This window comes from Pelodiscus sinensis, chromosome 13 (genome assembly GCF_052426305.1).
Source record: "Pelodiscus sinensis isolate ZL-2025 chromosome 13, ASM5242630v1, whole genome shotgun sequence".
Taxonomy (NCBI): Eukaryota; Metazoa; Chordata; order Testudines; family Trionychidae; genus Pelodiscus; species Pelodiscus sinensis.
Genome location: NC_143064.1, coordinates 9,718,695 through 9,744,859, shown reverse-complemented (window position 1 = coordinate 9,744,859; position 26,165 = coordinate 9,718,695). Strand labels below are relative to the sequence as shown.

General features: G+C 42.1%; 1 long non-coding RNA gene across 1 annotated transcript in view; it reads left to right on the top strand.

Moving 5' to 3' along the window:
- Positions 1 to 16,072, top strand: part of LOC112543813 (uncharacterized) — a 44,937-nt gene extending 28,865 nt beyond the window's left edge. The window contains exons 3-4 of the long non-coding RNA XR_003087055.3: positions 12,931 to 13,178; positions 13,935 to 16,072. This is a non-coding gene — a long non-coding RNA (uncharacterized LOC112543813). The remainder of the gene's footprint in view (positions 1 to 12,930; positions 13,179 to 13,934) is intronic.
- The last annotated feature ends 10,093 nt before the right edge of the window (positions 16,073 to 26,165 follow it).

The window sequence follows — 26,165 nt, the reverse complement described above, 5'->3', positions numbered from 1 at the left end:
TGCCTAATCTGCATCCCTCTGCCGACAGAGGGATGCAGTCTTGACATACCCCTAGAGTGTCCATGCTACATGAAGTACCCATTGTTTTGTGTTTTATGTCATTAGAATGTGGAATGTAGAGGGCCATCCAGCCAATGTCTTTATTCATGCCCCATGAATTCATACCTTCTCTATCAGCTTCATGTAGCATGGATACTCTGACTGATTATTTCTTTTCCCTTTTTTTCCTTCTGTGTTCCCTGCCTCTCCATCCCTATTTATTTAGAAACTGGACCTTTAGTAACTATTCACCTAAAGAAGCAGGTTGTGCCCACGAAAGTTCATGATACCATCTACATGTTTTGTTAGTCTTTAAGGTGCTGCTAGACTATTAATTGTTTTTTAGGTTTTTCCAGTTGATAACTCAGCTATCTCCTCTGAAGCTTTTTATTTCAATGAACGTTGGGTATAGGTGGGTTGGTGAGGCCCTGCATGATTAAGCTTGAAGACGTGAACATGCCTGCTGACTCCCCCCACTCTGTCCCCATGCACTCTGCTTTCAGGTCAGGCTCATTTAGATGCCTGCCACTGGCACCAAAAAAAAAAGGTGATGATCGCCAGAGATGTGTGAAATAGATGTAAACACTTTCACAGTTTTACCAGGCAGGCATATGTATTGATAATCCTTGTTTTAGAAAATCTTACCCAGTGTCCAAATTTGAACCCATATTCATCAGGAAATATCCCCTTGAGGGGGTAAAAGGGAAATTTCAGAGTATATAAATCTTGCCACATGTTCATTTAGAAGCAGATCACTTTTTTTGGCAGGGTAACCAAGGACTCAAAGTCTGTATTTCAAATTCCCGTGACACTAGTGCAGTTTTTGAAAATGTAGAGATTTACTGGACAATTGAACAATAGAAAGTGGTTGGAAATTGGGATTCTCAGTTTTCTCCTTGGAAACTGTCCTACAGTACATTGATGCATTTCTGTAACAATTGTGGATGCAGTTATAACAATATAAATCTTACTTTATAATTTAGAAATGTGCATCTGTCTGTCTGTCCGTACATCTGTGAGTCCATTTGTTCAAGAACTCCTCCTAAACAGTAAAAGCTAGGACCACCGCATTTGATATGCCACTTCCTCTTAACATAACTTAAAGCAAGATAAGGGTTTGATTGTGCCAGGACAACAGGATGTGCCTGGAATTTGATTTTCTCATAAAATGGAAAGGGAGGGGTCTAGCAGGAGGGAGTTTTACTATAGAATGACAACAGGGGGGCAGCTAGTGGCCAGAGATGGGTACCAGGACCGCTATGATCCCCTTAGGACAGCCAAGGGCAGAGGTGGAGATAGGGACATCTATCTACTATATATTTGAGAGGGTTTGTCTCTTTGGGTGTGTCTACACTGGCACCCTTTTCCGTAAAAGGGATGCTAATGAGACACTTCGGAATTGCAAATTCCGCGGGGGATTTAAATATCCCCCACGGCATTTGCATGAACATGGCTGCCGCTTTTTTCCGGCTCGGGGCTTTGCTGGAGAAAAGCATCAGTCTAGACGGGATCTTGCGGAAAATAAGCCCTTTTCCAGAAGATCCCTTATTGAAAGTAGGAATAAGGGATCTTCCGGAAAAGGGCTTATTTTCCGCAAGATCCCGTCTAGACTGGCGCTTTTCTCCGGCAAAGCCCCGAGCCGGAAAAAAGCGGAAGCCATGTTCATGCAAATGCCGCGGGGGATATTTAAATCCCCCGCGGAATTTGCAATTCCGAAGTGTCTCATTAGCATCCCTTTTACGGAAAAGGGTGCCAGTGTAGATACAGCCTTTGTGTGTTTCTTTGTCTGTGTGTCTGTCTGTCTCCCAGGCGGGGAACACGCACCCCTCCCCCATGTCTGCCCAATGCAGCTGCAGCAGCCACAGAGAGGCGCGTCTCATGTGGACCCAAGCTGCTGTGGTGGGAGAGGGCTGTGGTTGTCCCCTTCTCCCTGGGTTAGCCTGCATCCTGAACCCTCATCCCCAGCTCTACCCCAGAACAATGATTTTATAGGAAGGAAAACAAACCTTATTTGAGTTAAGGACCCAAGCAACACCAGGTAAATCTTCTAGTGTGTTTATATTTGCAAAGCTTATTTACACAAGGCACCTTTATGCCTGTGTAATTTGCATCCATAGCAGGAACTATACGGATTAAAAAAAATCACAAGCCTAACTGAATAGTGATATCAGAACAAATTTTCTGTGTAGACTAGGCCTAAGCACCTTAAGAACATAAAACCTATTGTGTTCATCTAGCACAGAACGCTCACACACATTGGTTATTTATCGCAAGATATTTCCATTCTCCACTGAGGGGGCATAGGTATTGGCACAGAGCTTGCAAAGAGAAAGAGATGACAATTACACAATGAGGCATTGAGTGTAGTGTGAGGCTCACAGCTGAATCTAGGCGGCAAATTGTTTTCCCCAATTTTTGAGATTGTGAAAATTTTTCTTTTTCCACATCAGGATGAAACAAGACCTTTCCAAGTTTTAACAGACACACACACACACACACACACATGCAGATAGGCTACTCACCTTAGATAGGAGCCTAATTTAGAACCATTCTTCCACAGCCCAAGTACAGTAGCCACAGAATTATCCCAGTCCCTTTGTCTTGTTCTCTTGGGCTACGTCTAGACTGCAAGCCTCTTTCGAAAGAGGCTTTTTCGAAAGATACTTTCGAAAAAGCCTCTTTTGAAAAAGAGCATCTAGACTGTAAGCAGTACTTTCGAAAAAGCAAGCCGCTTTTTTGAAAGAGAGCACCCAGGAAGTCTGGATGCTCTCTTTCAAAAAAGCCCTGTTTGCATTCAAGAATGCCTTTTTTCGAAAGAGCACTTTCGAAAAAAAGGCGTTCTTCCTCGTGAAATGAGGAGTACCGCTGTCGAAAGAAAAGCTGCGTTCTTTCGATTTAGTTTGTAGTCTAGACACAGGTGAAGTTTTTTCGAAAAAAGGCTACTTTTTTCGAAAAAAACCCTGCAGTCTAGACTCAGCCTTGGTTTTCACTTGAAATTCCATCCGGGAGCTGACATACGTTTCCTGACTAAAGCATCATTGAAAGTGATACATTTCTATGAAAAGTTTAGGTTGTGATTAATTGACATATTCAGACTCTCCTCCTCCCCCCTAAAAATAAAATCTGCTAAAAAATTCCCAATTTGTTCTACTCAAAACATTATTTTGGCTTTCTGGGAATGCTTCCTCGAAATTAAGATGTCTTGAAGCCAGAGTCGGTGCCTTCTGGACTATGTCACATGCCATATTTCTATGTGTTATAAAAACAGGTTTAAGTCTAAGTAATGTCCTGGATCTGTGTTTCCCAATTTTATTTGGCCATGGAACCCTTTAAAAAAAACTGCCCAGGAAACTGGTTAACCAAAAAAAAAAAAAGTTAAACTGTCAAGATAAAAGAAAAAGCTGGCCCACCCCTGAGACTGCAGTGTCTAGCGGCCCCTTGAAAATGGCAGAGCACTATTTGGGAAACACTGTTCTGGATAAATATGCCTACACACAGAGATAATGTAACATTACATGCACTGAAAAAATAACACGGAACTAAATAAAATAATTCTAGAATCCCTTAACGCTTGGGGGGTTTTAGGACGCCGGCAGCATAATCTAGATACAAAGAATGAGTGGTCCTGTCACCAGGCTGACATTGCTCTGAACACATTACTGAAAGCTCAGTGTACATGTGCACGGGTCAGTAGTCTCCTTTGAATGCTCCCATTTGCCTCTGGGAATGATATGCAGCTCTTGAGTAATAAGATGCACAAATGTTTTCTGCTTCCAGCCGTCTTTGGGATGCCAGTAGAACAGTTTGCTCCTTGCTGGCCTCTGGGAAAAACGACATTGGATATCCACAATAAGCTGGATACCGGAGTGCATATCATTCAAACATGATGGCGAGATCTCTTTTTTGTATCTGGATATGCCAGGCAGTGAGAGGAGACACAGAAGGTGGAAAGTGTGTTTCACTATGCCAGCATTAATTTAAGATTGCCTGATTTCAATACAGAGGAAACAAAAGAAGGGAATAATGACATGCAATCAGCCAACAGGAGATGATCAAGCAGTTTCAAGCAACCCTTTATTTTACAATTTCTTGCTGGTTGCTTTTACTCCAGTTTTCTATCCCCTGTCATGAAAGTTGCACCATATAACAGTCAGTAACTGCATTCTGTGTCAACTCTCAGTCCCTCAACTGGAACTACGTCAATCTATATAAGTGGAGGAGCTGGTCTTCTAAATCGGACTAGTTGAGTGAATGGATAAACCATGTAGGTACACAATTTATATGAGCTTTGAAAAGTATAGGTCAAAGACTGGTCAAATTTAGCCTGTGTCTTGGTAGTCCCAGACCGAGGATTGATCTATGATATATTTTAGAGGGTTGGTTGGTTTATTTGCTTGTTTGATCAAGGACTCCTCCTAACGGTAAGAGCCAGGACCACCAAATTCAGTTTACAGCTTCCTCTTATAACTTAAAGTGACATAAGGGCTTGGTTGTGCCAGGGAAATGGGATGTGCCTGGAATGGGATTGCTTCTCATAAAACCAAACAGAAGAGAGACAGAATCACCAAATCAAGTACAATCCTCAAAATTGACAAAACTGAGCAAATGTTGAAAGAGACTGAAGTTAGATGACCCAGAAAAATACCAAGAACTTGGAATAGGCGTTAGATAGACATCTATCAGGGATGGTCTAGATGGTACTGAGTCCTGTCGTGAGGGTAGGGGACTGGACTCGATGACCTCTCGAGGTCCCTTCCAGTTCTAGTGTTCTGATTCTATGATAAGGGGGATAAAGAAAAAAAATACATGTGATGGAATTACCATTTAAAAATATTGACTAAAATTAACTTCAGAAAAATAGCTCTGTATTTTTTGGAAAAAATACAATCATTTCAATAAAGCATGTACATTTTCCTTTTATTTAAAAAAAAAATGAGTTAAGGACCCAAGCAACTCTGGGTAAATCTGCCTGTTGATTCTAAAAAAGAGAAATTCCTCAATTAATGAAGGTTAATATTTCTGGAGCTGTTAATTACCAATCTCTTAAGTAGATTTGCAGACTCAGGACTTTTCATGACACAGACTGGCCATGTGGCAGTGATTATTCTTACTGAGCCAGATTCTGAAAGGCTTGCTCGTATCAGATAGTCCCTTACTCCATGGCTGTGTCTAGACTGGCAAGATTTGGTGCAAAAGCGCTTGCTTTTGCGCCAAATCTTACCGCCTGTCTACACTGGCCGCAAGTATTTGCGCAACGCTGACTTTGTACTGTACAAAATCAGTGGTTTTTGTGCAAATACTCCGACGCTGCTACTCAGGGATAAGCCCTCTTGCTCAAGTATTCTTGCGCAAGAGGGGCAGCGTAGACATCCAAGTTAATTTCTTGTGCAAGAAAGCCCGATGGCTAAAATGGCTATCGGAGCTTTCTTGCTCAAGAGAGCGTCTACACTGGCACAGATGCTTTTGCACAAAAGATGTCTGTGCCAGTGTAGATGCTCTCTTGTGTAAATACTTTTAATGGAAAAATGTTTCCGTTAAAAGTATTTGTGCAAAATCTTGCCAGTCTAGACGCAGCCCATGAGAAGTCACTGACTCACTAGTGAGTAAAATCAATGAGGTTATGAATTCAAGCAGTCTATTAAGCATGAGTAAGCGTATGAGAATCAGTGTGGTGTAACTATCAAATTATGTTCAAGCATGATATTTCTATTGGATCGGGGAGAAAACATGTTGATCTCCATTAGAGCATGGGTCTAATGGTGCAGAAATCGAGCAGGTTAGTTTTTACAAGTCTTAGTTCTCAAATGGTAGAATTCGTCACAGAGTTTTGGAAAAGGATTCCAAGTCTCATGAAAAGTATCGTTGGGTCTTTACGTGCTAGGCAGAGTCAACGTGACCTTTTGTATAGATTTTCAGCTAAGAGACCTATACATGATTCATATTCATCAATATTAGTATATGATTTATTTTGATACATTGGCTCACAAACCAGAAGTATTGCTGTAAATTATTGCCAATGCATTTCTAAAATCTGTGCAGTAATTACAGTGAATTTAGCAGTAATTTCCTCAGTGGGTTCTGCTATTTTGTACATTTTCATGTTCACAAGCTGAGAGAAAGAACAGAGCATTACTAAAGTTAAGATTATGGTGTCATATAGCTTAGTTTTAATGTATAAATTACAGGCAAATTTAAATTAAAATAAGGCCATTATAGTAACATAATTTGTGACCAATTCTTTACCTGTGTGTCAGCTTTTTTGCCTCCTGAGCAGTACAATGGGCCCAAATCTGACTGCAAATATCCGTCCATGAGTTTCCTGAGCCATCAGAGAGCTCTCAGATTATATCAAGTTGGAAAATCCAGATTCTGTGCTGTCTCCTCCTTTTCTCCCCGTTGCATGCTAGTGAATGGGATGTGCTGAGGGTGTGGGGCGCATAGTTACCCTGTGTCAATCTGCAGCTCATGTATACCCTTGGTGTATCATAGCCAACTTTCATAAATTAGAACAGCCTATTAACTGTTCTAATTTATTCCAGGGCCAGGGCAGCTCCGTAATCAAATTCTCTGACAGTCCCTCCATTTCTGTGCTGAGAAGAATGCGGAACAAAAGAGAATCAGCCTCTCTCTCTCTTTTTTTTTTTTCTCTATTTTTAGGAGCCATCATACTTTTCTGAGAGATCCTATCCTAAATAGAAGTCCCGCTCTGTTGCCATAGTGAATGATGGGCTTTTTGATGCCCGACGAAGAAAGATATGATGCAGTATTAGAAGGAAGCAAGTGTTAAGAGTCTGCATAATTAATATTTTAAAACCATCTCTAAATATTTCAGCTTATGAGGCCTAAGACACATCAACTTCTGTTGTAGACCTAATGCTGTTCCAATTTAGTTTAATGTATTTTAATTTAATTTAAGACCTGTGGAGTCTTAAAAATGATGTTTCTTCTTCTACCCGATGACAGGGGTAGTTTGCCTGGGAACCATCTGAGATGACCTATGGTGAGTGCTGCAGTAGCAGAGGGGGGGCTATGTTGTGAGCTGGTGGGGTGAATATCTGAATGTCTGTCTGCTGTTACCATTTCTTTGACTGGAGATAGATAGTTGCAGAGATGGTTTGACCGTGTTTGTTTGTTTGTTTGTTTGTTTGTTTGTTTGTTTGTAATGTGTGAATTTGAATTAGGAGCTCTTTGGTCCAGGCAGATCTTGAGTGATTTACTGAGGCTACATCTACACTGTTTTTTTTTCCAGCAGAGCATATGCTAATGAAGCACTCATTAGCATTTGTTGCACTATCATTTGCATATCTGTACCGATGCTTTTTGCGCAAGAGGTTTTTGCACAAAAACAAGCAGTGTAAAATGGGCCGTTTTGGGCCAAAAAAACCCCTTTTGCGCAAGATCCTGTATGCCTCCTTTTTTGAGGCATAAGGGATCTTGTGCAAAGGGTTTTTTACGCAAAACTAACCCGTCTACACTGCTTGTTTTTGCACAAAAACCTCTTGCGCAAAAAGCGTCGGCAGAGATGTGCAAATGACAACGCGACAAATACTCATGAGTGCTTCATTAGCATACTCTCTGCCAACAGATACCTGAAGTATAGTCCTGTAGTGGGAGACACTAGTTCGATTTTGTTAATTTGGGAGTTAAGTCAAAATTAGTAATTTTGAAATAATGTCCTAGTGTAGACATGGCCCAATTGGACCTCAAAATTGGTCCAAGGCAGGCTCTATTAACGTAGATGCACTACCTTGCCTTAGAGCACCAGAAAGTACTGGGGAGTAATTAGTTTGAATGACTCTGGGGAGTAGTCATTTTGAAATAGTGGCACTGGAGCATCCACACTATAGTGGATAAATATTTCAAAATTAGTGTTATTCCCCGAGAAAAGCAGGACTACAGATTTCAAAATAAGAAGCCCCATATTTCAAAATAATGGGCTTGATAGTGTGGATGCTCCATTTATCAATTCGACTTAAGGGGGGTTATTTCGAAATAAAACCCTAGTGTAGATCAGGATTTGGAGAGCTCAGAAGGCATTATTATCTTTTGCTTGTAGAAACTCTACTTAAGTATTTTGCCTATGGACATGCAATTTTAGCTGCCGTGTTTAGAAATTCTCTTCTTCAATATTCAGCTTCATTGCAAAAGTAAATAATGTCACTGAATTAATAATTTAATCTTGTTTGCTATCACTTGCCCTCTCTGTCTTCAATACAGTCTACTGCATTTCTTCATAAAAGAAAGAAGAAAGGTCTTTAAAAGTTTAGCAGTTATCTAGCGAATTCAGTACAGCTAGGAAGTATGCTTTGAAAAAGCCCACTGTTTGTGAGCTACTAGTTTTATATAGATTAATTGCTTGATGTTTAATTGTTTTTTAAATATTTTTTTTCGCATCCTATCCATGAGATTGGAGATCTGCATCGAAAGTTATTTAAATAGACCAGTGTTTCCCAAATGGTATACCGCGGAACCCAGGGGTTCCTCGAAGTAAACATAAGGGAAAACATAATGAGAAAATTCCATTACAATAACGTTTTATGATTTAAAAAATAATATTTTTGTACACATTAAATGTGATTTATGTTTTTAATTATGTGCAATTAAACTAATAGTAGATATCATGACCTTGTTTAGGATTTGTTTATTATTATCCTCACTTATTTGTGGTCTACTTTTTCAGCTCCATACCTAAGACTGTTATTAGGGGTGCCACAAAATTATTTTGAGTTTAAAAGGGTTCTGTGGCCAAACGAAACTGGGAAACACTGAAATAGACAATATAAGATGCCCTATGCTTTAGTTGTTTAAGGAATTTGAATATAATATTCAAGGGAGTTTTAAGCAGATGAGTTGAACCCTCCAATTATGACATACCTTCACTGTATGGAAAATATGAATTGTAACTTTTTTTTAGGACTAGCATTTATTTCTAACTACGGCATTTTTTCCTCTAAAAATTCCTAGCACAATTAAAATAATCAAAGGCTGTGTTCTCAGACAACTGACAGCACTCACGCATCATTGTATTGGAGAAAATCACGTAAACCAACCACTTTGCAGAATTTACATGAAATTGGCATTACTCACCAAGGATGGTTATTCATTGTTTAAAGGAGACACTTTTTCACATGGGCATTTAGAAGTTACATATAAAATGGAATGATTTTTTTTTTTAAATAATGGAAGGCTGCCCCTTCACAGGTGAATATAAATCTAGATAATATTAGATGCCCTCACAAAGCTTTCACTTGTGTTATATGATCTGCACTCAAATTGCATATTCAAGATCTGACTGAGGTAACCTTGGCAGAATATTATGGGTAAGATTAACATAAAGATGAATTGTTCTGGAAGAGTTTCTCCAACGCACTGGGGACAGACATGTTCTCCTTTCAAATCATTTTCATCATTTGTCCGTGAAAAGAAAATTGTATTTGTCTCAGAGCAGAAAATTGAGATACAGAGTTGAATAATGAGAATGCTTTCTTTGGAGCGCTGTCCTGTACATAGCCGAATACCATACATTTATTTGTTTTAGTATATTTATATTCCATTTAGCTCCGTGACAGCTAAGCACTGCCTGCAAAATCTGTAAATGCAAGTTCAGTGGCAAGGATCTGCAGAGTTTCCTGGGTGAAATAGTTGAACTATGTGACTCTCTATGCCAGCTATGGACTATGTACCTGAAATGTATATGGAAACAATTAAAAATAACACAAATACATGTTTTTTATGAAAACTCATTTGCACAATAGTTCAAGCTGTAACTCACAGGTCTCTAAAATCAAGGTTGGTCTTTTGCTAATTTATTATTACCCAAAAAAGGAACAAAACTGGAACACTGAAACCATGAAAGCATTTGCATTCTAGGGTTTGACTTTGCAGTCCCATGAGTTGTTCTGCTGGGTCTGATCAGAGGCTACATCTAAACTATGATCCTCTTGCGGAAGAGCAAATGCAAATGGAGCGCTCATTTGCATATGTCACGCTCTCACTTGCATTTCCTCTTGCTTTCCCTTTTGTGCAAGAAGTTTTTGCACAAAAAAGTGCTGTGTAGACCCCTTTTTCCTCATTTTTTGAGGAAGAACAGCTCTTATGCAAAAGGGGGTTTTTGTGCAAAAAGGCACAGTCTATACATCACTTTTTTGCACAAAAACCATTTGCGCAAAAGGGAAAGGAAGAGGAAATGCAAATGAGAGCACAACATATGTAAATGAGCCCTCCATTTGCATTTGCTCTTCTGCAAGACGATCATAGTTTAGACGTAGCCTAAGACTCAAAAAGGCGCATTTTCCATTCCTAATCAAATGACAAAAATGTGCCACCAACCTTCCATTGCATGAAATGAATGATTCCATAACTAGTAATTGTTGAAGAATGTGAAGAGGCCATCTGGCTCAGGAAGCTGAGAGCTGTTCAGAAATGAATTAACCATATGTTCTTTAGCATTTTTCCCCTCAACAAATATGAATAGAAATGGGAAAGTTTATGATGAGAAATAAATACCCCCAACAAGTACAAGATTGTTCACAACAGTTTAGAATTTTCAACTCTGACCTTAGTTTCCCATCCTGTGACTATTTCTGAGAGTTGAAAAATGTTTCCATCCAAAAATCTGGAAGAAAGTCCCAATTTTTAACCAAACACCAAATACTCAGAGAAGGGCACAGTCACAAGGTATCATTTCGATAATTTTGAAAAGTGTTTGACCTGTTTTCTTTGTATTCTCTTTTTTCGGTCTCATTTTCGGTCTCATTAATTTACATTTCAAAATAAAAAGTCATTTCAAACTGGAAATGTTCATTTAAAAATGTCAGTGCAAAACATGTTGACAATTTTGAAACTTTTTGCAAAAAGTTGTTCATGTTGGGAGAGTTGTTGAAACTAATGCTGGTTTGTAAAGAGTTTTGTTTCATTTTTTTTAAAATGAGAAACTGGTCAAAACTTCCCCACCAGTTAGTTCTCACCTAAACCTAGATATAGTCACAGATCCAGTAGTAGATTTAGTGTAAGCTGGGGGAGGGATAGCTCAGTGGTTTGAGCATTGGTCTGCTAAACCCACGATTGTGAGTTCAATCCTTGCAGAGGCCATTTGGGGCAAAAATCCATGAGGGATGGTACTTGGTCCTGCTGAGAAGGTAGGGGACTGGACTTGATGACCTTTCAAGGTCCCTTCCAGTTCTAGGAGATAAGCAATCTCCATTATATTTATATTGTGTGCTGCTCTCATTTTTAGCACCAGCCTGCCTGCACTTGGTATCCAGACAAAAAAAAGAACATTTTCTCTTATCTTCCCCATTTTTCATTATTTTTCCCCCATCCTCTTCCTATATTAGGTAAATGAAAATAAAGTGAGGCACCTTTATTGGGGCAAGGAGTTAGGGTGCAGGAAAGGATGCATGACTCAGTTTCTGGGAGGAAGTTTGGGTGCAGAGTGCAAGCTCTGGGCTGGGGCAGAGGGTTGGAATGCAGGAGGAGATCGGGGGGGGTGGAGCTTATCTTGGGCAACATGGCTCCCAAAGTGAATGTCACATGTGTCTGGCAGTGGCTCCTAGGAGACAGGAACCAGGGCATCTCTGTGCATCACTTCCCATAGGCACTACCCCTGCAGCTCCCATTTGCTGCAGTTACCAGCCAATGGGAGCTGTGGAGTCAGTGTAGGGGCAATGCGCAGATACGCCCCCTCAGTACAGGCTCTGAAGGGACACTCTGGCTGCTTCTGGGAGCAGTGCGGAGGGAGGGAACCAAAGTGGGAAGGGAGCTGCCATAGCCCTGCAGAGCAGCTTCCAGCACATTTCTTCATGCCCCTTCGGGGTAGGAGGACAACAGTTGTCCTGCTCTGGAGAGGAGGCAGCATGTGGAGCTGTCCCCCTGCCAGGACATGCTGGCTGCTTCCAGGAGCAGCACTTAGCCACCAGCCAGGGCTTGCAGTCAGGCCATCTGCATGAGCTCTGCTACTTTCCTACCTTTGGGGCCCTCCCTCCCGTCAGGAGCCCTGTGCCCCCAAACATTGGATTTAAGGGTATCTACATTACAGCGTTATTTTGAGATATCTTATTTCAAAATAACGTGTCTACACACAAAATGCATTTCGAAATAGCTTTCTGCTATTTCGAAATAGCGTGTCTACACTGATTGGATGCTGAATCGCATTTAAGGCCAGCCAGAATGCTGGTTCCGGCAGGGCATCTGGTCAGAAGTTACCTTGTGGCCAGGGCGGCCAGCAGGACACCCTGAGAAAGGCTGGAGGCTCTCTATTTTGAAATAAGCATTTACACAGCACTTATTTCGAAATAGCAATTTCAAAATTAGCGCTATTCCTCGTGGAATGAGGTTTACCAATTTCAAAATAAGCCTTCCGCAATTTCGAATTAATTTCGAAATAGCAGTTGGTTTGTGTAGATGCTAGGAAAGTTATTTCAAAATAACTTTGCTGTGTAGACATACTCTCATGATGAATCCGCTCCTGCACAGATCTGAAGCCAACCATATTCATTAATGAATGCAAGCAGAATGGGAAACTTAGCTTTGCCTCTGAGTGAAGTCACAGCCTGTTATTTTAATGTCTTAAATGCTTTGGATTTTGTTCCACTGTCATGAAGTGCATGATTCAGATGTTTCACAAACATGATGTTCCTGAGATGAGTCGCACAAATCTGACATATAATTACCATGAAAATTGTTCTGCCCTTTAAAAAAAAGTTGCACACCACATGGAGACATTCCAGTATGATTTAGATGAATGCATATGTAACGATCAACATGGGAAGATGGATATGAAAGAATATTTTTTGTTTGTTAGTCTTTAAAGTGCTACCAGACTATTGGTTGTTTTTTAAGTTTTTTATTTTACTACTGTTAACTACAATTCTTTCTGTTGTTGTTTTTCAGAATACTAGTAAAGGATTCTACAGAAAGCAATTGCCTCCGCAGCTCTGCGTGCCAAGTACATGTTGCTTAAAATAATGTGTCATAACATGCGTCTTACATCTACACCCGCTCTTTTATCCTCTGGATGAACATGACTCAGGTTCCGGGGGAGGGAGTGCAAGAGAGAAGAGGAAGGAAGAATTATGTTTAGTTCAGCCAACATCAGTATTCCAGTCATAAGAAAACAGAAAACCTAGTTCTGTAAAGAGGTACGTTTTAACAATGGATGCAACTCACTCCTGCACACACAAAATATGTGTAAATCCCCTAATAGGATTAAGTGGCATTTCACTTGTGAACATGCCTAGCTTCCTGCACAGCGGTGAGTTTCCCCCTTAGGGATTAATGAATGAATATTTAATGGAAGTATGTCAGCTTCACAATCATATTCTTCTTGTTTGTCCATGTCAGGCCTGATTCTAGCCAAACATATACCTCTGCCTATCAGGAGCATGTCTTTGTTTTCCCTCATAGGTCATGTTTTCTAGACCAGCGGTCCCCAACGTGGTGCCTGGGGGCGCCATGGCGCCTGCCGGGGCATTTATGTGTGCCTGCCTAGCGCCGCCCATGGGAGCACGGCACATGCGTGGCCCCTACCCCCGGGCGCGCGGCACATACGCAGCCCCGCCTCCGGGAGACCCGGCAGCCTCGCGTGGCACCTGACATCCAAAAAGGTTGGGGACCACTGTTCTAAACCTTTAATCATTTTTTTTTTTTGCTTTTTTCTGGACCTTCTCTAATTTCGCCACATCTTTCTTGAAATGTGGTGCCCAGAACTAGCACCACATTTGTTGTGGAAGTGAGGCTATCACCACTGTGCAGTCCAGGTGAGCTACTATGAACTCTAATTTTTGTGTCAGTGTTAGTTTGCATTTCTGCTGATTTATCTGTAAACGTAGACTGTGAAACGTTGACATGGTGAGGTTGACTGCTTCTGCCTCTTGACATGTCTGTGCTTTTAACAGGCACTCAGTCATCAAGATACAGAAAAATGGTGAATCTCCATGTGCAGAAGTATGCTGCCATGATGGCCAATACTTTGGAAAAGACCCGTGGTACTGTGGAGAGTCCAAAGTGGAGCACCTTGTATTGAAAATGTTTGTTGTTCACCACAAAGCAAAGGTATTTTCAGTATGCAGGATGAATGAATGCATAAAAGTAGCATCTTGCCAGTAGAGGGTTGACAACCAATCTCCTTTCTCTAAGGTAGGGATTATTGTAGATAGGGTGACCATCTTGAAATTTTGTCTTGTAATCATACCTAGCTGTGTTGTGTGCAAGATATTTATTATCAATAGCACTTAAGTTTGCGCATACTATGTGCATTGTATCTAGTGCCTTTTTTCTACAGCCTCAGGTCTGGCAATTGGTATTCTGTAAACACAAAGGTACAATGCAATTATAGTTGCAGCATCTGCCTTTGACTAGAAATGGATCAAAAGTTAAATGCGACTACAGCTAGAAATATGCAGTGCAATAGCCATGCCAGTCTGAGGATATTAGAGCGATACGATGGGTGAGGTGTTGTATTTTATGGACCAACTTCTGTTGGCGAAACAAGTTTCTCTGGGTAAGCTTGAAAGCCGTGCATCGGTGTAAACACAAAAGCTTATCTCTGTCACCAACAGAAGTAAGTTCAACAAAAGATATTCCCCAGCGGGGATGACAGACTCACCCCTGAAGCAAGGCTGAGGATGGCCTGGCTTCCTACCCCAGAAGGGGCAGGGCCCCAGGAAGAAGGGGCGGGGCTGGACTAGCTTCCCCTAGGGAGTCTCAGCATTGGCTGGAGGGCACTGTGCCTCCCCACACACCGTCCCTCAGCGCCACCTGTAGCACGCCACACCTATCACAGGCAGCCTTCAGCACCGCCTGAAATTGCCAACATGAGACACTGACAACGATTTAAAGGCCTGGGGCTCTGGCCGCTGCCAATCCCACAGTAGCAGTGGTGAGGATCCCCGGGTCCTTTTGAATCACTGGGTTTCAGGACAGTTGCCTTTTTGCTCCTCACCTTCCTCCCTCCCCTCCTCCCGTCGGTGAGCTTGATATTACTTCACCCTCTTAGTATTCTACCTGTAAGAAAGACAAACTCAATCTTATGTCCTCCCAGGGAGACGAAAAGTGACTTTTATTAGTGAAGAATTTCACTGTATCTCTTGTAAGAAGAACATCAGAAAACCTAATACAATTTTTTTTTTTAAATCTCACAATTTTTGTGACTTACTATGTCATATCCAGTGTTTGGCACCAAGGATCAAACAGCTCACATTCAGTATTCTTTGGAACAATCTGCTTCTTTCTTTGTATATATTACAGCTGACTGAAACATTTCACATACAAAATATTTGACAGAAAAAGTGTCACACTCAATGAATCTGTTATATTTTTTTTTAGTCCACCTTTTGAAAAAAAATAATGTTGACAGGTCAAATCATTCTGATCGAAAATATAAATAATTTTTCTTCTTTATATTTTCTGTCCTGTGTCCAAATACAGAAACAGGTCCTAAGGCTTTTCAACAGGACCTATTTGATTTTTCAAAGAGACTTAATGAATTTTAGTGGGGCTAGTGGTCCTGTGATAGAGCACATATTCCCCATTCTCAGAGAAAAAGTTAACTGGAGCTGGAGAGCAATGAGTGCATCCAGGTTGAGCCAGGCCCAATTTAGGACTAAGCCCAAATGGGGAGAACACAGGTGGCTGAAATAAAAATGAGTTCCAGTTGGGTGGAGTGTGGTGACTAACAAAGGAAGGACTTCAGGGCAGTAGAAAGAAGGTAGGAGACCTTCAAGAAAGGTAGGCCTTGGGATCTTCTTTTGAGAAAGGAACTCTGGAAAGGTCCAGAAGAGCCTTAGGGAAGCATAGGTCTGGTGGGGAGCAAGCAGTGATGATCTTTGACAGAAGAGCACAGGGAGGCAGGCAGGGGGTTGGATTTCTGGAGGGAAGAGACATGGACCCACAGAAAGCATTTGAAGGAGAAGATAGGAGTTGGGTCTTCAGGGAGAAAGTTTTGGGAGCACTTTCTTGGTACAACAGTAGGAAATAACTGCAGAGTGCAAGAAGGGGCTAGAGAAAAAGAGCGTAAAGGCAGACTTGGGTAAGAAATGGGCCAGGAAGACAGCTGCTTGCTATGGGGCTGTTGGACTGGAACCCAGACTAGAAAGAAGGACTGGCCTGGGTTTATCAAGCAGCCACTGAGGCTTGGTGTGAAAATCCCCTAACATGAGAGGTGCTAGGATTGTTGAGCTGCGTGAGTCAGGCTGAAGATCAGCGGTAGAGCCATTGGACCATTGCTTGATTAGACTCTCACGCCAGAAGGGAAGGCAAGTCATAGGAGCAGCTGCCTTCCACAGAAGCAAAGTGGCTGACGGCAGGGGGTGCCAAAGGAGAACATGTGAGGTCACATCTAGCCACGAGGGTGTGGCTGGTGAGTCGTTCTTCTAAACGGCCTAACCCATAGGCTTCTCGGAAAAATTCCAGTGTGTCTCTCTGGATGAAAAGTGATAACTACATCCAACAAAAAACAGCCCACATTTCAAATCCTGAATCCTCCTGAGCCCTGCTTGTGCATGAGCTATGGAGAGATGATTATCAGAAGCATCACTCTGAGTACTGACTAAAATAAAGACCATTGCAATCTGCTCATGGGCGTTCATCAAACAAGGAGCTTATCAATGAGGCACCCAAAAGTAGCACAAAGGTTAAACACAGTGGAAGAAAAAACCCTCGTCAAAGGCTAAGGGGAAAAATATTGGTCTTGGGGCTATAATCACACCCAGGCAGAGAGAGACACATTCAAATCTGTGGGGATCTTCACAGGTGCCAGGGACCACTTTCAGAGATCCAACTGGGGGATCAGAACCATAGTATTGGTGATGATAGATACTTTCCCAACAGGGTGAGGTACAGCATTGCAACAGGTCAATGTCTAGGAACAAAGGGTATTATATCTACACTTGCTCCCTAGTTTGAACTAGGGATGCAAATGTAGCTGACTGAAATTGCTAACAAAGCGGGGATTTAACTATCCTGCTCTTCAGTAGCATAATCTCGCCCGCATGCTATTCTGCTCGCCAGCCGATTTCAAACCAGGAAATGTGCTCCGGGACTGCATTTTTTGGGAGCAGTAATGTTAGTTCGAACCAACGGATTTGATTCAAACTAACGCATCCCGGAGTGCACTTCCTGGTTTGAATCAGCTGGTGAGCGGACTAGCGCATGGGCGAGATTATGCTAATGAAGCATGGGATATTTAAATCCCCACTTCATTAGCAATTTCGGTCGGCTACATTTGCATCCCTAGTTCGAACTAGGGAGCAAGTGTAGATGTACCCTTAGAGACCTCCACTTTCAGCAAGAGCTTCATAAGAGAGAGAGCGAGCTATGTAAATGGAGGAAGGAATAAAAGTCTGAATATTGCTGTGGATTCGCTCATTCTGTTTTAATCTCAGGCACAGAACAGTATCACAACAGCATCTAAGCAACTCGTTAGTTTTTTGCTGGGATCTCCCCTTCATTTCTTCCACCCTTTGAAGTGGTGGGAAGCCAAGGAATAAAGGATGATCTCCAACAGGAGTTGCATTTTTTTCTAGTTTTAAACAAAACTAGAAAAGCAATGGTGAATGTTGATGAAAGCACACAATATCTTATTTTCTGGAACAATGGCACTCCTGCTTAATCACCACTAAAGAAATTATGAGGGTATGATGTTCATCTTGTAAATTATGTTTTAATTTAACAGGCAGTTTTACAATTTAAACCTAATCCCGCACCACAACAACATACTTGGCCATTTTGACTTAATTCAACATGTAGGTCTGTTCCCTTATTTTCATGGAGAATTAGGCTAGGGTCTAGCATTACAACTCTACAGAGCAGTTCACTGCTCCCGTTCTACTTCTGCATTTCTTTATCTCTTTACAAACTTCTATGTGACATTGAGATTCTTCTTTGAGACGCGCTGTTGTTTCCCATCCTACCTCTTTACGCTTCTATTTGGTACTTAAGAGAAAGAAACCCATTAAAACTGCTCAGCTTTGACATCCCTGGCTAGTATTCCCTCACAGTCATGACCAGAGTTCCCTCTGTTTCTTTTCATCCATGTGCTGAATATATTTTGTATGTGTACTGAGGTATGTGTGGATGTGCACTACCCATAGAAACACATGCTGCTGGCTGTGAGTGCTCTTCTAATCAGCTTGGGTGGCATTTGAATCTTTCCAGGGGGGCCTCTAAGCTTACAGGGAACACTGATCATGATCTCAATGATCAGAAATTCAAAAAAGAGCCCTACAAAATGTGGAAACTAGAGCAAAGCATAAATATAAACAAAAACACAAATATGTTGGGACAATATTAGAAAGGCCAAGGCCCAAAATGAGATTAAACTATCCAGAGGCAACAAAGGGTAACAAGAAAACATTCTACAAATACATTAGAAGTAAGAGGAAGACCAAGGACAGGGTAGGCCTGTCATTCAACGAGAGAGGACAAAACCAATAACAGAAAACGTGGACATGACAATTGTCCTAAATGACTTTATTTCAGTTTTCACCAAAAAAAGGTTAGTAGTGATTGGACATCTAACACGGTGAATTCCAGTGACAATGAAATAAGATCTGAGGCTAAAATAGGAAAAGAACAAGTTAAAAATTACTTAGACAAGTTAGATGTCACTAGGTCCTGGTGAAATACGTCCTAGAATATTCAAGGATCTTACTTCATGAGTTGCATTCTATTTATATTGTATTAAGTCAGAACATTTTCTTTCCCAGTTAATAAGATCTATCATGGAGGTGATGAACAGTGCACTGAGGTAACATTAGCCTGCATCATTAACCATTAGAAATAGTTAGAGGAATTATACAGCAATTTCTTACTGTTGTAAGCAGAAAGTGTTATTTTCTAAAATGAGCAATCTTCTAAACGTAATCACATTTTATGGCAGGCAAACAATTTCACATTCTTTATGAAAATATCGTGGGCAGGCCAAAATACTCGTTATCACACTCTCTTAACAAGCTGTCTATTCAAAATGGCCTTAAATCTTTATGGGTGTGTCTACACAGCAAAGTTATTGCAGAATAATTGACATTATTCCAAAATAACTTTGCGAGCATCTATACAGCAATTCCGTTATTTCAAAATAATTTTTAAATAACAAATGGCTTATTCCAACTTCTGTAAACTTCATTCTACGAAGAATAATGCCTATTCCGAAATAGCTATCTCAAAATAAGGCGCGTGTAGATGCTCCACTTCTGCTATTTCGAACTAGCCCCTCGCCAGGGCCATTGTAAGTAATTCTTCCTGGGGCAGATAGCACCTCTACATTAGGGAAGTCTGTCTCAGACTAGTCTCAGACTAATTTCAAGGCTTCCCTGCAATGTAGATGTGTCATTTCCAAATAAGCTATTTTGGAATAACTATTCTGGAATAGTTTATTTTAAAATAACTGTGCAGTATAGACATGTGAGCATCAGGAATATGTCTGATGCATTTGGTCAGAACTCCCATGATGCTGATGTGGTGCAATTTTTTTTAGAGAGGAAAGTGCTAAATTGGCGGTCTAGTTTAGTTTATCCCAAACAAGGTGTCAGGATGGAAAATAAGGGGCTCGTCTACACTGGCCCCTTTTCCGAAAGGGGCATGCTAATTTCACAGGTCGTAATAGGGAAATCCGCGGGGGATTTAAATATCCCCCGCGGCATTTAAATAAAAATGTCCGCCGCTTTTTTCTGGCTTTTAGAAAAGCCGGAAAAGAGCATCTACACTGGCCCCGATCCTCCGGAAAAAAGCCCTTTTCTGGAGGATCTCTTATTCCTACTTAGACGGTCTTTTCTAAAAGCCGGAAAAAAGCGGCGGACATTTTTATTTAAATGCCGCGGGGGATATTTAAATCCCCCGCGGATTTCCCTATTACGACCTGTGAAATTAGCATGCCCCTTTCGGAAAAGGGGCCAGTGTAGATGTAGCCAAGGAGTTTACACTGGTGGTAGGTAGCACGTGAACAAAATGCTACAGTTCAAATTCTTTTCTTTTATAGACTAGTAACAACCACACTGAAGTTAGACTGAATCAGCTTAAAGAGGAACATTATCCAATTTATTTACAATTGCTTTTTTGACTGTGTGATTAACAGGAAGTCTGAGAAATATTATTGTACATACACTATATGGTAGCCGGTAGCTGGGATGCGTGAAAAGCATAGCCTTTTGGTGGAGTAACAAAAAGACATCAGTTGATGATCTGGTTCATTGACTGTAGGGTTTAGGAAACACAAGTCAGAGATGTAGACTCTGAATTTAGCTAAGCCAATGGATCAGAAAATCGCTGGAATGTGTGTTTTTCACTCTTTAAAGTGATAGCTTTTCAGAGCTTTACATCCTAGCCAGCCTCAGGTAAAAACTGGGCACACACTAATAAAAAATCAGCAGCTGTTTTCTGTTACAAATAAAACAATTGTACTAAAATCCAGCAAGGGTAATAGTATAAGTTGTAACTGTATCTCTTTTCCCATATTGGGGTTTACATTTTAAAGACTGTGTGGGGAAAATCTCTTCTTTAGAACTAAAGCGGTTTTCCATTTACATTAAGTCCATACTTTTATGTAGGCTGTAGTCAATACTCATAAAGGCAACACAAAGGACTTGATTGTGGAGATATTTTGAAATAAATAAAAATGAAAACACTTGAACTGGTATCTTAAGACTGCCAGAAGTTCTCCTTTTTGTCCTGCTTCTGCTCCTGTTGAAAAGTCACCAAGAGCAACCTGGCAACAACTGAATAAGAATCAGGCACTTGGTTTCAGCACCCTCGAGGATAGCAATCAAGTAACTGGAAACTAAAGAATCTTAGACTTTAAGGCAGTGTTTCTTAACCTTTTTAAGACCGAAGAACACCAAACAATATTTTTTTTAATGAGGAACACCAAGGATTTTTGGTTGAGCAAAAAAAAAAAAAAAAAAAAAAAAAGGTGTGGGAGATGCCTGGTGCCTGCCCCTTTAAGGGCAGCCATTTTGAATTCTGTTTTCTGTGGCACAACTCCAGCTGCCTTGCGGCACACCGGTGGACCACAAATGACAATTTAAGAAACACTGCTTTAAGGTCTCTGGGCAATGTTCCCTCTAATCTTTTCTAGTCATGTGTGGAATAAATTTTATGTGCACTGAGGCACGTGTGAGTGTGCACCACCACTAGAAATACAAATCCAGCTGTGGATGCTCTGCTAATCAGCTGGGAGACATTAGAATCCCTCCTAAGTTGCCGCACACGCATTCAGCTTATCGGGAACCCTGTCTCTGATTCAGAATGTCTTTCTTTTGTTCTCCTTCTATACACCTAGCACAATGATTTCCTGATCCCTAACTGGGGGATATTGGCACTATCATTAATATCAATGTATATTTTCCCTAAAGATCCTTAGAAAAGATTGTGAAAGGACAATGTGCTGGGTCTGCAAATACAACTATGATATATAGTATATACAGTTCCAGTGTTCTTTTAACTCACACAGTATGCTAAATCTGTATCTTCAGAAAATTCCAGGCTGATTATTTTAGAAAACAAGTATTTTCAATTTCATTGGCTGCATGTACATCTTGAATAAAGATAAAGATTCATTTTTTTTCACACACTATGGCTGTGTCTAGACTGCATCCCTTTTCCGTAAAAGGGATGCAAATTAGACACATTGCAATTGCAAATGAAGCGGGGATTTAAATTCCCCCCGCTTCATTTGCATAAACATGGCTGCCGCTTTTTTCCGGCTTGGAGCTTTGCCGGAAAAAAGCGCCAGTCTAGACGGGGATCTTTCGGAAAAGAAAGCCTTTTCCGAAAGATCCCTTATTCCTCTTAAAAAAAGGAATAGACTGGCACTTTTTTCCGGAGCTTACAGGGAGCACCATTGCCAGCTCAAACATCTCTTTTAGATTTACCCAGAGTAGGGATTTACTGCCAGTTAACAACAAAAAGGATGCAGAAAGGTGTCAACCTGGCACCTTTCATGAGCGCTAAGCTTTTAAAAAATCCAAAAGCCTGAAAGGGAACAGTACTGTGCATCACATTAATTTGTATCTAAGTACATCTGAAGTGAGATTAGCAAAGAGGACTTAAGTCATAAAAGCTCATGCTCAGACTGGAACACATATTGATCCTTGTAATTTCTTACATTGTATGAAGATACAGCATATTACAAGGGTGGTAATGTTCCCCAACATGGGCCTAAATGTGCCCCTCGACTAATGGATTTGAAAACATCATCCTTAGGCAACCAAGTCACTCATGCCACTTCCAAAGGGGTGATCTGGGTGTCTATTTCCTGTCCATGAATAGGTAAAGTGTGGAGAATGAAATAGGACAGTTGTAGGGAATAATTTCTTGGACACGCTGGGTGCAGGTGAAAACAAGCAGAGGATTTATTGGTTCACACAGCTGGTGGAGTACTCATCGGGGTTAACCCAGTGAGCACTAACTTAAACAAAACATACATTAGATTATATAGGTAGCAGATGGACGGAGGAGAAGTGATTTGATAGATCTAGCAGCGAAAGTGAGATATGCACATAAGCCAATGGTCTACAACAGTTACACAGTACCTCCGCCCATTGCCAATTAAACATGATATCAATAATACAGGTAGTTATTCCTAACAAGCTAAATAAGCCAACATAAACAAAGTCATGTTGATGGTCATTTTGTCAGCCAAAAATATAATGCGTCTACTGTGGGGGTAGTATTGCCTTGGCGTGATCTTTGGGATCCAAGCTTATTTTCTAGGAACAAAGCAGACAATGAAAAACAATCCCGCCCGGTTGTTTGGTTGTTTGGTACCGGTCTTATCAAAGTGAGGCCCTTTTGGAATGCAGTTGCCAGGGGAACCAGGGTCACAGTAACTGCTGTACTGTATGCTTCTCAGGCTTGGCCTGATACTTTCAGATTTGAGTTTGTCAGTTCTCAGCAAGATACCATGGACTGCCTCGATTTACCGTACAACAGTCAGTAATCAATAGTAATTACCATGAATATATCTCATCCAAAAGTTGTACTTTTAGCGACCCTTCTTCACAGTCAAGGGAGATCGTTTTCTAGTGGGAGGCTAGCCCTCCCCAGCTTTCCCTGGTGGCCACTCTGACCAACACCAGGGAAACTCGTCTGCCCTCCCGGCCCCGGACCCCTTAAAGGGGCACGGGCTGGCTATGGTGCCCGTGCCAGGTGCAAGCCTGCCAGCACCCAGCCAGCAGACCCTGCACCTGGCACGGATCGAGCCACCCACCGGATGCCCCCCAGCCCTCACCCTCTTCCCGGGACCAGGCTGGAGGCTCCCGGGAGCTTGCCCTGAGCATTGAACCCTGAGTTTACAATGGCCATACTGGGTCAGACCAAAGGTCCATCTAGCCCAGTAGGTTTGGCCTTATAATAATAATAATTGGTGGAAATGCTTCAGAAAATTGCACATGCAAGAGCAATCTCTTTATGTCTATAACCTCACTTTTGGCATGCATGGAAACTGGAAAATCTGTTTTGATTTCATGGTAACTGAATCCCATTCTGCACTGGAGCTTGTTTGGACAATTATACCAGCTGTCGTCAGGAGGAGTTGCTATGCAGCACAGAGAAAATAGGGTTATGTTAGAGAGAAGGCTGGGAAGGTCCTTGTGCACCTGAAAGGGCACTCACTATGCTGTGACCACTGTCTGATTTGTCACGTTAGATGCTTTGTCCTTCAGAGTATTCTTATTACACTACAGGACTGGCTATTTCTTCTTCAAGGAGAGTATATTTTGATCTCATTAACCCTCACATAGCCCACCAGCCACTCCTGGCGCTAGTTCAGCAAATGGTACAAAAAGATCCAGCGTATATTTACTTAATTAATGTAAAAATATACTGCCAGACTGCTGACTCCAGGAAAAATAGTAATTACCATGAATATATCTCATCCAAAAGTTGTACTTTTAGCGACCCTTCTTCACAGTCAAGGGAGATCGTTTTCTTTCCACCGTGTTTTCCTGCTACAGGAATCAGTTCTATCAAGCATTAGCCAAATCCCTAGAATCCATGTGGTTACAAATTTAGTGGCTGTTTCACTAGAGAGTAAAACAAACACACAAACCCAAAGGCTATGTCTAGACTACCCCTCTCTGGTGACAGAGAGATGGGGTATGTCTACACTACAAAGTTAGTTCGAACTAACGGACGTTAGTTCGAACTAACTTTAATAGGCGCTACACTAGCGCTCTCGAACTAGCGGAGCGCTTAGTTCGAACTAGGAAAACCTCATTTTACGAGGATTAAGCCTAGTTCGAACTAGCTAGTTCGAATTAAGGGCTGTGTAGCCCCTTAATTCGAACTAGTGGGAGGCTAGCCCTCCCCAGCTTTCCCTGGTGGCCACTCTGACCAACACCAGGGAAACTCGTCTGCCCTCCCGGCCCCGGCCCCCTTAAAGGGGCACGGGCTGGCTATGGTGCCCGTGCCAGGTGCAAGCCTGCCAGCACCCAGCCAGCAGACCCTGCACCTGGCACGGATCGAGCCACCCACCGGATGCCCCCCAGCCCTCACCCTCTTCCCGGGACCAGGCTGGAGGCTCCCGGGAGCTTGCCCTGAGCATTGAACCCTGAGTTTACAATGGCCATACTGGGTCAGACCAAAGGTCCATCTAGCTCAGTAGCCTGTCTGCTGACAGCAACCTATCCTAGGGACCCTGGAGGGGATGTACCGAAGATAGTGACCAAGCCATTTGTCTCGTGTCATCCCTCTCCAGCCTTCCACAAACCTTGGGCAGGGACACCACTCCTACCCCCTGGCTAATAGCACTCCATGGACCCAACCTCCATGACTTGATCTCACTTCCCTTTAAACTCTGTTCTAGTTGTAGCCTTCACAGCCTCCTGCAGCAAGGAGTTCCACAGGTTGACTCTTTGCTTTGTGAAGAACAACTTTCTGTTACTAGTTTGAAGCCTGCTACCCATTCCTTTCCTTTGGTGTCCTCTAGTCCTTCTTTATGGGAACTAATGAAGAACTTTTCTTGATGCACCCTCTCCACCCAACTCCTGCTTTTAGAGACCTCTATCCTGTCCCCCCTCCGTCTCCTCTTTTCTAAGCTGAAAAGTCCCAGTCTCTTTAGCCTCTCTTCATATGGGCCCTGTTCCCAACCCCTGATCATTTTAGTTGCCCTCCCCTCTCTCTTCCCCTCTCCCACCTCCTTTTCCCAGTCTCCCCCAGTTTTGTTTAATAAAGACAGATTCCATTTTTGAACACAATTGTCCTTTATTTTGTACATCAAGAAGAGGGGCTAGGGAAGGGTAAGTGGAAGGAGGTGAGGGAGGAGTGGGGTATGCACCCCCGATGGGGAGGACTGGGCTGGCTCTGCGGGCTTCTGGGGGTGGAAGCTCTCCTGCAGCCCCCCAATTGCCCCCTCTCCTCAGATGGCAGCCTGCGGCCGAGTGCTGTGATGTGCCCAGTGTGGGTACTCCGGGTAATCCAAGCCAGGACTGCTTTGCAAGCAGGACACCCCTGAGAACTGTCTGTCCGGGGTGGGGGTCGGGACCCTTTAAGCACAGCCCTCGGCTAGCTTTTGGAAGAAAAAAATAAGCAGTCTTGATGGGGGTGTTCATGCAAAAAAAACCCTTTTTCGAAAGAACCCTGTAAGCTTCATTTTTTGAGCACTAAGGGTTCTTTCAAAAAAAAAGGGGGGGGTTTCAAAAAAAACCCCATCGAGCCTGCTTTTTAAAAAAAACAAACCAAAAAAAAACCTCTTCCGAAAAAGGGATTGGAAGAAGAGAGACAAATTCATGCCTAATTTGCATATCTTCTTTTGGAAGCCGAGGATAGTCTAGATGTAAGTTGCCAACGTAAGTGCGAGTGTCGATATGGGCTGAGTACCTTTCTCAGGCCTGGGGAAGAGTTCTGGGCAGGTCAAAACCATGTCGATCTCGGCCACAGAATTTTTTCAGGCACACGTGCGTATGTGCCCGATGCTCTGCCGCCAACACAGCTACTGCCGCTTGTTTTGCTGGTTTTATTATGATGCTGTAGCCATGGAACATCATTTTATAAGTGCGCTTACATGGGCACAGTTGCGTTGGCACAGCTGTGCCAGCGTAAGCTTGTAGGGCTTTGTCTGCACGTAAGTGTAAAGCACAGCTGTGGTCATGCTTTAAAATGCCAATGTGGTCATGGCACACATGGAAGTGAGC